This window comes from Drosophila navojoa, chromosome X (assembly GCF_054131105.1).
Source record: "Drosophila navojoa isolate 15081-1374.11 chromosome X, UAZ_NAV_1.0, whole genome shotgun sequence".
In the NCBI taxonomy this organism is placed as follows: Eukaryota; Metazoa; Arthropoda; class Insecta; order Diptera; family Drosophilidae; genus Drosophila; species Drosophila navojoa.
In genome coordinates this window covers 27254541-27269192 of record NC_142895.1, presented here as the reverse complement: position 1 = coordinate 27269192, position 14652 = coordinate 27254541, and the positions used below count along the sequence as shown (strand labels likewise).

At 39.5% G+C, this 14652-nt stretch overlaps 1 protein-coding gene across 1 annotated transcript in view; it reads right to left on the bottom strand.

Moving 5' to 3' along the window:
- LOC108657589 (uncharacterized) overlaps positions 1-14652 on the bottom strand; it is a 69159-nt gene that overhangs the window by 45303 nt on the left and 9204 nt on the right. The window contains exon 2 of the mRNA XM_018110246.3: positions 2301-2335. The gene's annotated coding sequence lies outside the window, so the exon portion shown is untranslated. The remainder of the gene's footprint in view (positions 1-2300; positions 2336-14652) is intronic.

The window sequence follows — 14652 nt, the reverse complement described above, 5'->3', positions numbered from 1 at the left end:
ATCTGTATCTGTATCTGTATCTGTATCTGTATCTGTATCTGTATCTGTATCTGTATCTGTATCTGTATCTGTATCTGTATCTGTATCTGTATCTGTATCTGTATCTGTATCTGTATCTGTATCTGTATCTGTATCTGTATCTGTATCTGTATCTGTATCTGTATCTGTATCTGTATCTGTATCTGTATCTGTATCTGTATCTGTATCTGTATCTGTATCTGTATCTGTATCTGTATCTGTATCTGTATCTGTATCTGTATCTGTATCTGTATCTGTATCTGTATCTGTATCTGTATCTGTATCTGTATCTGTATCTGTATCTGTATCTGTATCTGTATCTGTATCTGTATCTGTATCTGTATCTGTATCTGTATCTGTATCTGTATCTGTATCTGTATCTGTATCTGTATCTGTATCTGTATCTGTATCTGTATCTGTATCTGTATCTGTATCTGTATCTGTATCTGTATCTGTATCTGTATCTGTATCTGTATCTGTATCTGTATCTGTATCTGTATCTGTATCTGTATCTGTATCTGTATCTGTATCTGTATCTGTATCTGTATCTGTATCTGTATCTGTATCTGTATCTGTATCTGTATCTGTATCTGTATCTGTATCTGTATCTGTATCTGTATCTGTATCTGTATCTGTATCTGTATCTGTATCTGTATCTGTATCTGTATCTGTATCTGTATCTGTATCTGTATCTGTATCTGTATCTGTATCTGTATCTGTATCTGTATCTGTATCTGTATCTGTATCTGTATCTGTATCTGTCACTCCCAATTTTCGAATCGATACAATCTTCAGAGCAAATCCCGTAATTGTCTTGAAGCCAATGAAAATGAAACTTTTTTAATTACGAAAGTTGGCAAAAGAAGTTTAGGAGCAGGCTCGCGAGCTGAGAAGTGACTTGATTCGGCTCAAGATCAATGTGTCAACAATTGCCTCCCAGTATATGCTATTATTTTAATAGCGCGTGTGTGAGTGTGTGTGTGTGTGTGTGGGAGAGCAGAAGCCGAACCGAATGCAAATGTGCTCGTTAATATATACAAATAAACGCCACCTGGTCCAGACAATTGAGAGCCTGCGTGATGGTGCTGAGGGCATTCGTATGCGGTTATTATAGATTGAAATTATAAAGCTGTCCCATCTCGAGGGGCTGCAAGTCTTTTGTTTCCTTCATTGTGAATTGCCTCTAATGTGCTATCGTGTGTGCGTGCGCGCACAATATACATCCAATACATATAAATATACACATATGTATACATTCTTACGTATATGTGCATGAACATTTATATAGCAAAAGTCCGATGTGGTACGAAAACTTTTTGTTCTTTGCTGTTGAATTTTTAATGGGCTTCGCCCGCGGGCAATGAAACAAATGTAGTTACTTGAAATCCGTCTATTTGGCTTTGTCCCGCTTTGTTTGCCTTTGTTCCGTTGCGTTTCATTTCGATTTGTGAAGTTTTCATATCCAGCACCCATTGCAGAAGGCCTTAAATGGGGTATGATGGCATCATAAGTGGGAATGTAGATCAGAAAACGACAGAAAGTCTCACCTGTCTTTTACCGAGTCTCAATTCAATCCAAATGGGCTAAGTAGGGGCAGGAGGCGTGTATATGTCAACAACATTTATAGAGTAGCGCTTAGTGCATCTCTTAGTTGAGTCTGACTTGTTATCTTTTCACCTCAGCACCTAACCTAAGGGCCGCAAATACAAAAGTTTTCCAAACCCATTTTTGCAATCGCGAAGAATATATTTAATTCACTTCTTCTCAGTCTCCTCAAGTAATGTGTATAAGGAACATATTAACTAAGTTTCACTGATTTATCACGATTTTTGGCTATGTGTACTAAATACTTTGGCCCTTCTATAAGACTGCCCCAAGGACAGAGTGACTCACAAAAAGTTATTCCCCTCCTAGGACTGCTGTGGCTCATTCAACATTTAAAAACACTCTGCACTTTATGCTGGCTATAAAGGGCAAATACAGTCATACATATATGTACACATACATATGTACTATGGCAATTAATTTAATGGGATTTTGTAATATTTATCAGTCGAACGTTTAAAAATATTCCACATGAACAGTTTTTCACATTCGATGAGGAGCAGCGAGCTGCCGCAAATTTGTTGTCAACATCATCAATCAAATGTCTTCGAGTATCTAGATACATGTATGTATAAGTATAAACACACAAACATGTGTGTGTGTGCTTGAGTATATGTGAATGAAATGAGTGTGTGTAGGTGTCACGTTTCACGAAGTTCTACCAGAGAGATACTTACACAATCACTTATGTATGTTAATATGTGCTTTGTAGCTGCAATGAGAAAGAAAAACTATGTACATTATCCAATTCAAAGAAAGTAAATATACAATATTGAGTGATGTATAGAGGAATGCCAGATTGGTATCTTGTAAAAAATGTACACACATTTTGAAAATGAAACGGAAGCATTGTAGTCGGACCTTCATAAGCAATTCAACTTTCTCAAGTATCGCTAGACGGACCTTGGAATCTGCTTGGAAAATTCAACACTGATCCAACTGCAATACTACTTATACTCATTTAGTACATGAAATGAGTATATTGGTTCACATTTGGTATATGTTCCGAACGTAAAATTTACGGAAATAGATATATCCCCTGGTATCTGAGTACCAAAACTTTCGCGAGCTAGGGGCATGGCGAAAGAAAAACACCATATCTGGCTCCTACTGATTTGCAGTGACTACCCAACAGAAAAAAAAAAAAGAAAAACAAAAACATAATAAAAAACCAAAAATAAATAAATCGATATACATATGTACGTCAAAATGGTTTTATGAGGTATCATTTCATTTGTTCTGTTGCCCTGTAAGTTATCGATAGATCGCTGCCCTGGTCTCAAGCTTCCATTTGTCGTGGCAAATGAAACTGTATTTTTCAATGCTTTAAAGCTGGGCGTATTGCGAACATGATTGAAATCTAGTTCCGAGAATAATGCGCCATTCCAAGCTCGATATTCATACATATATCCTTCATCACTTTCTTAGCTCACACTTGGAGCCAATTAGATACGCCCTCAATGGACAATATATAACATATATGTATTTATAATAGATGGTTGTTAACTCTTTAGCCATAGAACATGTCAAATTGCCTATCCTCCATGAGGAACACAACTCTCATGTTTCAAACTGTATATTTCGAGTGGAATTTGTGCACATGATTGAGAGGCATCCTCAAGTAATTGCTCATGTCTGAGAGCTTTGAAGTTGTGCTGGAAGTCGGTCAGCCGCAATTAGACGCGTTGTCCGAGCAATTGTTCAAGACGGATGCTTGAGCGTGGGAAGGGGCGGAAGGGAATGCTTGGCAGCGTAGCAACACGTCCGCCATGTTGGCCAAATCCAACAAGTTAAATTGAATTAGATGTTGTTTAAAGTTGAAGGCCGGACAAAGTCAGCGGCTGCGTGAATATCCTTTAAGCCGGCAGGACTTTCGCCCTGTCCACATATTTGCTTTGGCTGCTTCAATTTGGGTACTTAGTGAGCGCTGTGCGCGTACTTTTGTGCGTGAGTGTATGCAGCAAGCAGGCCAGAATTCGGCGACAGCTGCAAATGAATAAGGAAGGAAAATAATTTCAAGTTGATGACTGAGGCAAACGTTTAGCGCCTTTGCATTTTTCTTTGAAATTTGCTGCTTGTGACACGCCCCACGCCCACAATTGTTGTTGCTTGGCTTAATTTTCAGCTTCCAGTTTTTATTTGCGATGTTTTTAATGATATTATTTTTGTTTCTCCTGCTGCGTTGCAGCATTTGGCGAGCAAGCAGGAGCAGGAACAGGAGACGCTGCGTCCTGCAGAAGTTGTGTCTGACAAATTAGGTAGCAAAACACAAATGTATAAATAAGTAGATATATATACACACACATACACACACAGTTTAATTGATGAGTATAAGGGATGTAAAGTGAGTTGTTTGCGTGTCAGTTGCTTGACTATTTCATCTTGAAGTGCGCACTTCACTCGAGTAATTTGCCTCAACACACGCACCCACCCACACTCACACACACACAGCATACAGTGGCTGCCGTTTGGATACACGCACGTGCTTAGATGTGCTGACATTTAGATTGAAAAACGAGACCCAAAAGCGAAGGCAACATATAATCGAAAAATGCCAGACGTAATAATACAAAGCAATGTTTTCATACGGCTGCCGCCAGAGGGTGTTGCAGGTGCGCGTTTCGTGTATATACATACATATATATATATATGTGTGTGTGTGTGTCGCAGTGAGTGCGTGTGGCAAGTGAAGTGAATTGAAGCGTATGCTAAATTTTTATTGAAGTGCATACAAACAAACTGGCTCCAAGGCAAAGGCAAAGGCAAAGGTAAAGGTACTACCAGTTTCACTGGCAACGGTAAAGGCTGTAGCAGCTGCTACGGCGACTGTTGACAGTGTCGACGCCTTTCGGTTAGGCCAACGTCTCGCTGCGCGCTGGTAATTTTCCTGTGTCGCAGCAGAAGCAGCGGCTGCAAAAAAATAAAAGCGAAATTTACCGGGAAGCAGGTGACTTAAACACAATTTAAAACGTTGCCAAAGATCGAGCTCAGCTCCAGCACAGCAGCTGATCGAATTGCGAATACCCCGCACACACACAAACTCCACTCAAGAAAGCTCTCAAGGTTGAGGCTGCAATCGCTAGGGTATCCTTAAGTGTCCCATTGCCCACTCAAGTGAATATTGCTTATCAATCAATGCGGGTGATGCGATATGCGACGCCTTTGCCTTTGATCTACCGCCTACAGGGTATAGGCAGGTCGCGTTGCTGCTCTGCACGCGGAGAGCCACACAGAAGTTGAGTTCAAACACTCAATCATTTTTACACCCCAGCTACGGCAACAACAGCAAACATTTGTTGTCAATACACAAACACGCACATCCATACACACACACACACACACACACCCAGACAGACACACACACGCACACAGTGTTGACAAGGCAGAGGCAATACAATAATAACAAAGCAGCAACCACCCGCAGCAGCAACAGCAGCAGCAGCAGCATCAGCAGCAACAACAACAACAGGTGCAGTCTACCGTATTTGACTATAAATAAATTTTAAATATTTTTTTGCGAGCTGCTGCAAAGCGTTTGGGCGCCCTCAGCTGTAGTGGTTGGGGGATGGGGCGGCTGGTGGGCGTGGCTGGTGCTGTCAACATGTAGCCGTGGCCAATGCCACCAACTAAAACAAAATGGCTGACATTTTTAGCTACCTGGAAATCTGTATGTTGTTTGTGTGTATCGGGCAAAGTTTTGTAAAAAACAAAATAAATAAATGAAAAACGAGAGAAAAGCCGGGGCTAGCCACTCGATAGATACCCTGTTTGCTGATTATGCCATTGCCAGAGCAAAGAGATCCCGCTAAATACATCGAAGGCCTTGAGCCGGACGACCCCATTGCAGCTGGTGTAAATTTCAGCAGCATCGAAATGAAATTGATTCTGTTTGCGAGTTGGCCAACTCTCGCAATTAAATGCAGTTTTTTGCATGATTAGATTATTGTATCAATTGGATTAAAGCCACAACTAATTCAGTTATTGGCCAACACTGGCCAGGGACGGCACTGCCACTGGGACCTGGGCACCTGCCGTGAATATTTATTATTAAATTGAAATATGTATGAAACATGAATACTGAAAAATCAATACAAACTTATTTATATACAGATTCGTAAGCATTCCACTCTGAGGCGAACGACTAGCTGCTGCTGCAACCAAATCGTAGCCAAGCACAGAGCACGCAGAGCAATGGATGCGTATACTTAATATTACATTCAGCTCGAAGAGAGAACGATAAAAGCTGATGGAATAGATATACATAATACTCGGAATGCATGAATGCTTGCATCGAAATTGCATTTTAGATCATTCTACTTGTCTAAATACTTACGTTAGCTATAAATGTTACATGTGTAACAATTAGAATGTACATACTTGTGTGTTTATTATAATTAATGGAGTATTAATATAATGAACTGAGTATTGAGAAATACAATTATTCAACTTGAACAGCTTCAAAATGCTGTGATTGCTGTGATTCAACTTCTTGTAATCAGCAGGAAAATATTGAAAATGAAAAGTAAAGGGGAATGAAGAAGCTGTTATCTAAGATATGCTTTACTATACCCCAAGGAAACTCTAAAGATACTTTCTCTTTATTTCAAATATTAAAAGGGAGAATACAAATCGAAGTGCCAGGAATCGGTTTACTCCGCAAGAACGGGGTAATAATGAATGAGAGAAGCATTTTCGATTAATTATTCTCTCTTTCCCTTAATCACCACGACTTAACCAATTCAGAATTATAAATTCGGGACTACATGTAATATATTCAAATGAATTCAATAAACACTTTTGCACTCACAACAAACGTCGTTTAAGTTTGTTTTCGGGTGATTAATTTTGTGGCAAACACTATCCACATAATATATTGATAATATATAGATACATAGCACAACTATTTGATTCAGCTGCGTTGAATATGCTATTAGGGTAGCAATTCCAGCTTAATGTCACTTCATTAGCTCTAACCAAGCGGAATACACGCAGTGCAGCATCCTTGCATGAGTGCGACTGCAATTTATCTCTAGTTGTTGTCGTTGTTGTTGTTGGTTGGTGAATTGAATTGAATTGAATAAAATTGCAGTTTGAGTGACATATTCAATGAAACGGGTCGGGAATGACAGCTGGCTGCCTCTATTCAGTGAACACCTGTCAGTCAGGACGGACAGAGCCCAGAGACCAAGCGAAATATGCATTTGGTCAAGTTGAAGAGAGCGAGAAATATTTGTGGACTGGCAACAGCTGCTTCTATTTGGATTACTATGGTCAGCTGTAGATTTGCAGAACTAATTTGCTTGGGACTCACGCTGTACTAAAGATGAAATTAAATATTCAGCTCCGAGTGCGGCAAACCAAGTGATTTGCATTTGAGCTGCTGTTTGCTTTCGAGCATTTTAATTGAATGAATATTAAAGTTCGTGCATTATTCATGTTATTTATGCTTTCCGCTTTCCGCATTGTCAATGCCACAGCTAGGCAAAACAAATCAGCTGCAACAACCAGCCCCTAATAGCCGGGCTCGATTCAATTCACAAATTGCCAGCTAGCCACAGCCGAGTTAACCAAGTTCATGAATATTGCCCACACACACACACTCTGAGCTTAAAGTCTGCCCCAAGACTCGATTATTGAATGATTTAAGCAACATATGTGAACATTCCTTCGATTCGAGTGGCATTTCTATTGAATTGCCTTTGAATTGAGTGGTAAAGCGAATGGCATTAAGCTCTCTCTCTCTTTCTGTCTCTCTCTCTCTGTCTTTAATAAACAATTTGGTATTAAAGGAAAATCAACTCACGTTCTGTCAACAAATAAACAATTTGCATTGTTGTGACAATGTCGTGCGACTTCTATGAGCCAGTCCAATATCAACAGTTGTGTCTCTGTGTGTGTGTGTGTGTGTGTGTGTGAGTGGGTGTGTGTTACTCTGTGTCGCGTTTGTGCTCACTTCGACAATGTGTAGATAGAACTGGCTGACCTTGCACACACACTCCAAGACACATACACTCACACACACACACATATATATATATATATACAGTCAAGTGCTGGTGAGTGTCAGCCAAGCGTTCTAGAGCACACCCTTTTCGACACTTTTCAACACTTGTGGCGCATAGTTCAAGTGCACACACACCGATATGAGAGAGAGCATGCAACAGATATAGCACATATGTTAGTGAAAGAAACCGACTTCTTTAAATAGACAACATTACGCTCCAGCTGCGCTCGCTGTACGCCCTTAGCTGTTGCTTTGGCTGCTTTTCTGTGCACTTAATGGCTTTGCGTCCTGCCACAAACACTTATTCATTAATGTCGCCAGCCGCCCGGGCTCGAGGCTCACTCGACTTTTCCTGTCACGTGTAGCGCACCTCTAGCCGCTTCATATTTGCTAATATCACGAATTTCCCACACGTCTCAGTTTCAGCCTGGCCAAATGAGATCATGGCCAACAAATGTTGCCAACTAAGCGAGGCACTGCTTAAGTCTTAATCGCAAAACATCAGGCATTAGAATCCATTAGACTAACGAAACTCTTTTCAGGTACAAACTTCTCCATTTATAATCACACACACACACACATATATATATATACATGGACAAGGGTAGACCTCTCTGGAGCCAGTTAAAGTGGACCTAAATAGTTTGAAAACTTTATTAGCCACTTTAAGTCAGGCTCGGCACAAGCGAAAGACCTTATAAAATGAATATGAGCTTTAAAATGCTCTTGTTAGTATATGGAACTAAAATTCTATTGGGATTTTTTGATTGTCTGACTATAAACTCTAATCATGAATGTTACTGGCAGCATGGAACTGGAAATACACTAGCTCGAATCTATATCTTCATACTCAGACTCATAATTACTCATATAACAGCTCAGACTTCCCGAACTACGCAATTGTGGAATACTTTCTGCATCATTTTTTTGTGTACCCTAAACCCATTTGAAGTGGGTAGTTTGTAGACCCCATTCTTATTATCCATTCTTGACGAGCTCAGTCTTCATAGCCATGTCTGTCCATATACATATACCTAGAGATCTCGTATACCACATCAGCCGCAGACTTAATGTTTTACACGTATGTTCATGTATACTATGCGCAGTACGAACTTATTATATTTTCGACATTTCATAAATATTCGATTTTATCGATAATAATCGATACAATGATATGGGTTTTTAGGCGGTATTCTTTCAGAAAAGATATTGCTATTTATAGATTTCATATACCACGCAAATGTACAAATTTAAATGTTATTTCCCTAATACAGCCTATATATTGTAGCCCAAGCGTATTCGCTAATACTGCGCAGTAATCGGAGCGCGTGCGTGTGGATGGATGCGTTTGTATGTGTGCATAAAATAGACGTAGAATAATTGAAATATCAACTTTTGGCAGGGAAGTCTGCATAAAATTAAACAAACCTGGATCTTGATTTTACAAGCAAAATATCTTTTTGCTCTCAATTTTTGATCCTTATGCTCCAATTTGTAAATATCATGTTCAATTTGTTTTAGCAGAAATCCAGGAAGGAGTTCGGACTAAGACTAGTTTCAGGATTGAAGTGGAAGTGAAAACCAAAACTACTTTCAACTAGCTTTAAGCTGCTGGTAAAAGACAAGAAATTACAATTGATGACTACAAATATCCTTGAATAGTGCATGGAGGCGGTTTTAAGGATACAGAGAGAGAGAGAGGGGGAGGGGAACTAGAGCTAGAGAGCGGAAGAGCGAGCTAGGGAGCCGAAAATTAAACTTTCGCCCATAAAAACTTTGAAGCGCACTTTTTCCGCGGAAATAGTTTCAAAAACTTTTTCCATTTGCATTTCACACAGATCTTTAAGAGCGAGTTTAGATTAGCTTCAAAGTTTCGTGCGCCACAAATTTGGCATTTAACAAGTCCTCGCCCACGCACGTCGAAGTCAACTCTGAGCTCAAGTCGGCTCGTCCTGGCTTATTCAATTATATGCTATAATGCAGCTGCAGGGCTATCGCAACATATGCAGTTTTTCAATGGTGTGTGTGTGTGAGAGAGAGAGAGAGAGGGAGAGGGAGACTGCAATTGTTGTGCGACTTCTTGTCGAACAGATTTGCCATGCGGAGCTAGGCGGAGGCAGGCGGGCGACTAGAGAAGAGTTGAAGAGTTGCAGCTAATAAAAATTGCTGTGTTCGGGCTGCATTTGGGAACGGCTCGCTCCCTCGGCACCGAGTCGCAACAAAGGCTGCGCTGCAATATGGAATGCATTTTGCGCCAATTGCCAGGCAGCTGAGGCATCCGAAGCCACACTTAGCCCAGAGCCGTGGCCCAGCCTAGGCCCACGACAAGTTTGCCTTACTGTTCCCCGAGGCAAGCCAATCAATGCAGTGGAATGCAATGATTGCCACGCACACACACCCACACACACACACACACACACAGAGGGAGGGAAGAAACAACTTGGCTAAAGTACGCATTGAAAGTTTTCGCAAACAAGCAGCTAGTTTATATTTGCAGAACCTTGATTTCGATTTTGATTTTGATTTTCATTTTGATTCAGATTCAGATTGTGATTCTGATTTTGATTTTGTGGTACACGTGCCACCATAATACAAAGCAGAGGCTGGGTCAAGCATACAGAAACCAATTTGAATCATTGCTCGCTATGCCACACACACCACAACAAAGCAGGAATAAGAACAACAAATGGGATTTCTCGAGTGTTTGACCAGAAGCTGTGAAGAGCCCGTAAATGAAAGTCGGTGTCGGATGTGCAAATACGGCAGGGGAACAGCTGCTGCCGCAGCAGCTCTTTAAGTCCAGGGCTTTGTATCTTTGAGTCAACATTTTTGGCCAGATTATTTTATCGAACAGAGTCTTTAGCTCGCATTTTACATTTTAATATTTGATGCGGAAATTCTCAACTTAATTTCTATACACTTTGGCTCCTTTGCAGTTATTTTGCTGAGCTGGCAGTGTTAGAAAATCATTCGGCCGCGCCACAAAGAGATTTCAGTATTAAATCTGAGGTAAATATTCATGCACTTGCACCTGCAATTCAAAGTCGAGATGCTCTTGAGCTTAATACAATCTAAAATAACTTTTCTACTCCTAGACTCTAACTCTGGTGCTTACAATCAATGCAAACCAAGATGAGCAGCATCACAAATATTTCCCTCTACAGTTGCATTTAATTTTCATAAGAATTAAATTATTATTTTTCGGGTTGAACTCTTTATATGCAGAATGCATTTGCCAATACGTAGCTGCTTGGCTTTAGTTAAACAGCTTATCAAAACTCGCCGAGACCGAAGAAGATAAAATATCTTGAGATTTTTCGTTTTCATTTCATTTCCTGTTGAATTTTATAAACTTTAGTCGCCTTCGAGCAAGCGACAATGAATGCAGCTAGTGTTACTATTTATATGAACAGTGCTGTTCATCTGAATAGGTTTGACTCCAGAAGGTTGTAAAACGAAATGTTTCTTTGAATAAATACATTCAGTTCCTTATATACAAGCAACATTCGCATTATACTATACAATATACATATATGACCAACAGAAAAAATATATGTAAGTATATATAAATTACATTTTTTACATACAAAATGAGCATAAATTTGCTATTAAAAATATATATAAACAAAAATAAATAAATAAATAAAAATTATACTGAAAAAAAAAAAAATACGAAAGGACACAATTTTATCATCTCAAGTTTACCTTAATAATTAATGTGTGTTTCCTGCTTAAATATCAAGTATACGCCTTGATATACTTGCCAACCAGTTGTTTTAGAATGCTTAAACTACGAGTACAGAGTAATTTACCTTAAATATCTTTCAAATAAATAAAGAGAAAATAGAAATAAAAGCAGATTCCATCAAACGAACTCAATTGAGCATGATTGCATGCAGTCCATGTGGAAAATATGCAGCAAGCAGCTGCTCTATTCAAATGATGAAATAATGCCAAGATGCTCGAACCATGAACTCCGGCTTAGCGTGATTGAACCGATAGGATCTGCGAACGAAAGCAGCACGCGAAGAATAGAGAGGCAATCACACGACTAACAAATGCACTCTCATTGCAATATTGAGGGCTCCTTCAACTATAAATCTATTAGGCCAGTCGCTGCAGTAAAATTTAAGTGCTAAATGCAGCGCTTTATTCCAGTTTCATTTGTAGTGTATACTTATACAAGGTCTGAATTTTAAGGCACATATTTCATTTATAAATTCTCATTTCTAAATTCACTCTTATATCGTTTGCCTTCCTTAGCCGGCTGCAAATTCCCTATCTATGGCTAAGGCAATCTATCCAACTCGTCAAGTAGATAGCTATTCATTATGCAATTTATTTAATATACGAACTGGTAAAGAATATCTACAATACTACTCTACTCAATGGCGAACGATGATATAGCCCTTTCAAGATCCTCTTAAGTTCTAAGAGAGAACTGTGAAAGCCTCTGAAGCAGTATGAGCTTTAGCTTTATTTTAAGAGATGAAAATCGATTGAGTGGCTAAAACACTTTCAAACTAAGCAACTGTAAACAATTTAAAGCATTCAAATGACTCGAACTACTTGGCATAAGTGAGGGATCAGCATAAGTCCAGAAATAAAACCGAGATCCAATTTTGCAGTTTGTGAAAAATCAACATTCGGAAAACTTATGGAACTCACCTCGTATAAGCAGGTAAGAATAACTGCAATTTGTAAATAGAGAATTTGTACACTCCATTAAATTGAGTAAGCACCCTAAATTTGGTAAGTTGAATTCGCTGTGTAAATAGAGAAAAATCTAAATGAACTAAAACTCTGCGGGCGCAAAGTTCATAAACGAATTGGAATTGGAATTGTGGCGCAGCATAATTAGCCGAAATATTGTGGCTTTGTTACACTTTGTTAGCAACAGCTGCGGTACAGTGAAACCCCAAAGCACGGCTTTGTGAATGTCACTTAGCCCACAATATTGATTTTCGCACTTTGTGGCCAGATGAGCGCTGGGCGTGGCCTATTGATTGAGGTGAGCTTGAGTTGGGCTTCAGTTTCAAGCTTTAGCAGCGGCCAGCAGTCGCTTTCACACTGCACAGAACCAATATAATATATTTCACTTTTAAACTGAATAAATAACAAATGAAAAGGCATTCGCTCAGCAGATACCCTCTACGAGCAGCAGATATCCCCTTGGCTGTCTGTCCCTTCGCATGCAGAAGACAATTTTCTCTACCAGTTACGTACTTTTGAGGGAATGCCTTATGCCCGTCTCCTGGCCAGCGTCTGCAGGGTATGGATGGCAAACAGTTCTGTGTCCTTTGACAATTGTCAACTGTAAATGATATTTTTACTCTGCGGCCGCGACTGCAGCAGCTGCAACTGCCGTCGCGTCGCTGCTGCTGCGGCTGCCACCTATAAAAATGCGGCAAATACAGACTGTACGCCGTAAATATTGGCACGCTTTGCATGGCCATTTCCGCCAGCGGCTTTTGCTGTGTGTGTGTCTGTGGATAAGGGTGCGGTCACATGCGTGTGTGTGTATGTGTGTGTGTGTGGTTGAATCTGTACGTGCTCGCCGCCCGTTGCCTGCCTGTTGGCCCTGTTTGAACACCCTCTGCTCGAGCACCGGCTCACTTAACTTTCGAATTGTTTTTGCTGGCTCTTGTTGATGCCACTTCGAGCGTAAAATATTTGGCCAGCCGGCCAAACTGGCTGCCTTAACAGCCGCCCAGGGCTACCAATGGCCAACACTGTAATTAACGGACAAAAAAAATACAGCACGAAAAAACTGGAGAGTAAAAATAAAATTAAAACAGGGCAATAATGTGTCAAATTAGGCGTGCCCGAACCAACAAACGCCGAATCATTCACTCCGAAACCTTCAAGCTGAATCATTCAAATAAAAACGACTCCTGCAGCGCTACAGCGAGATATCATGGGAGTGTAGCGTAATATGTCGTTGATAGACATTTATAGTAAGGAGGATATGAATGTATGTTGGATCCCAGAAAAATGATGACAGCCCTGGCAAATGAACTAGAGCGTCATTTGTAGTTAGTTCTTCTGAATCGATAGTAGAGAAGAAGAAGAAGAGATGTGTAGTAGACGTAGTACTCAGAAGTTGTGTGGTGCTCAGCAGTAACGAAATATGAAGAAGAGTTGACTCTTTGACAAATAAATTCCTACATTGAACGATTATTCATATAAAGCTAATCTATCGATAACACTGAAAAACTCAGCTCTAAAGCTCAATCTCAATCGATGCAAGATCAAGCTATTTGGTATTTACGTTAAAAATGGCAAAGAATTGTCGGGATTGCTCAACTAGGAGATATGTAGAGCCACAAGTAATCTATGTTTCTAAATATATTTCACAGATTGATGTTAAATTTATTAAGATTGGTCTTTTATAATCATCGAAATGAACAAACAGAGTTTTATTGGAGTATATATCAACTCAGCTTATACTACTTAGACAAAAATATATACAGCAAGACAACTCCCGAAAAGTATGCAAAAATGTGTGTGACTGAATCAAAGATTATATATCTATTGACTTTAAATATAAAATATATTTACAAACTTGTGAAAAATAAAATATATAAAAGAAAAGATTGCAATATTGGTCGGATAATTAAATCAGAGTATATTTGTTTTCTTATCATATTTATAGAAAGTAATAAAGATTATTGATTTAAAACATGCTATAAGAACATGAATTATTTGCTCATTTAACAAAACACTATGAACACCCTGTGCTTAGGTTAAGTTAAAGCTAGGTTGCAGCTATAAGACTCATATGCTTACAACCTTCATGTATATGTACATATTTCTTGGCCTTACCTACTTCTCGTCCTTTCGATTCTGGAGATCTAAAGACATATTTCCAGAGGCAAGCAAATGCACTCACTTCGTTTCAGGGAATATGATTAAATAGTGAGAATCCATTGACTCAAAAGGCAGCAGAAACGATTTGCTCGAAGTGCAGAGTTTGTCTGCTGAAACGCATCTTAAACGAATCAGCAAATGTTTGGCACACAGAT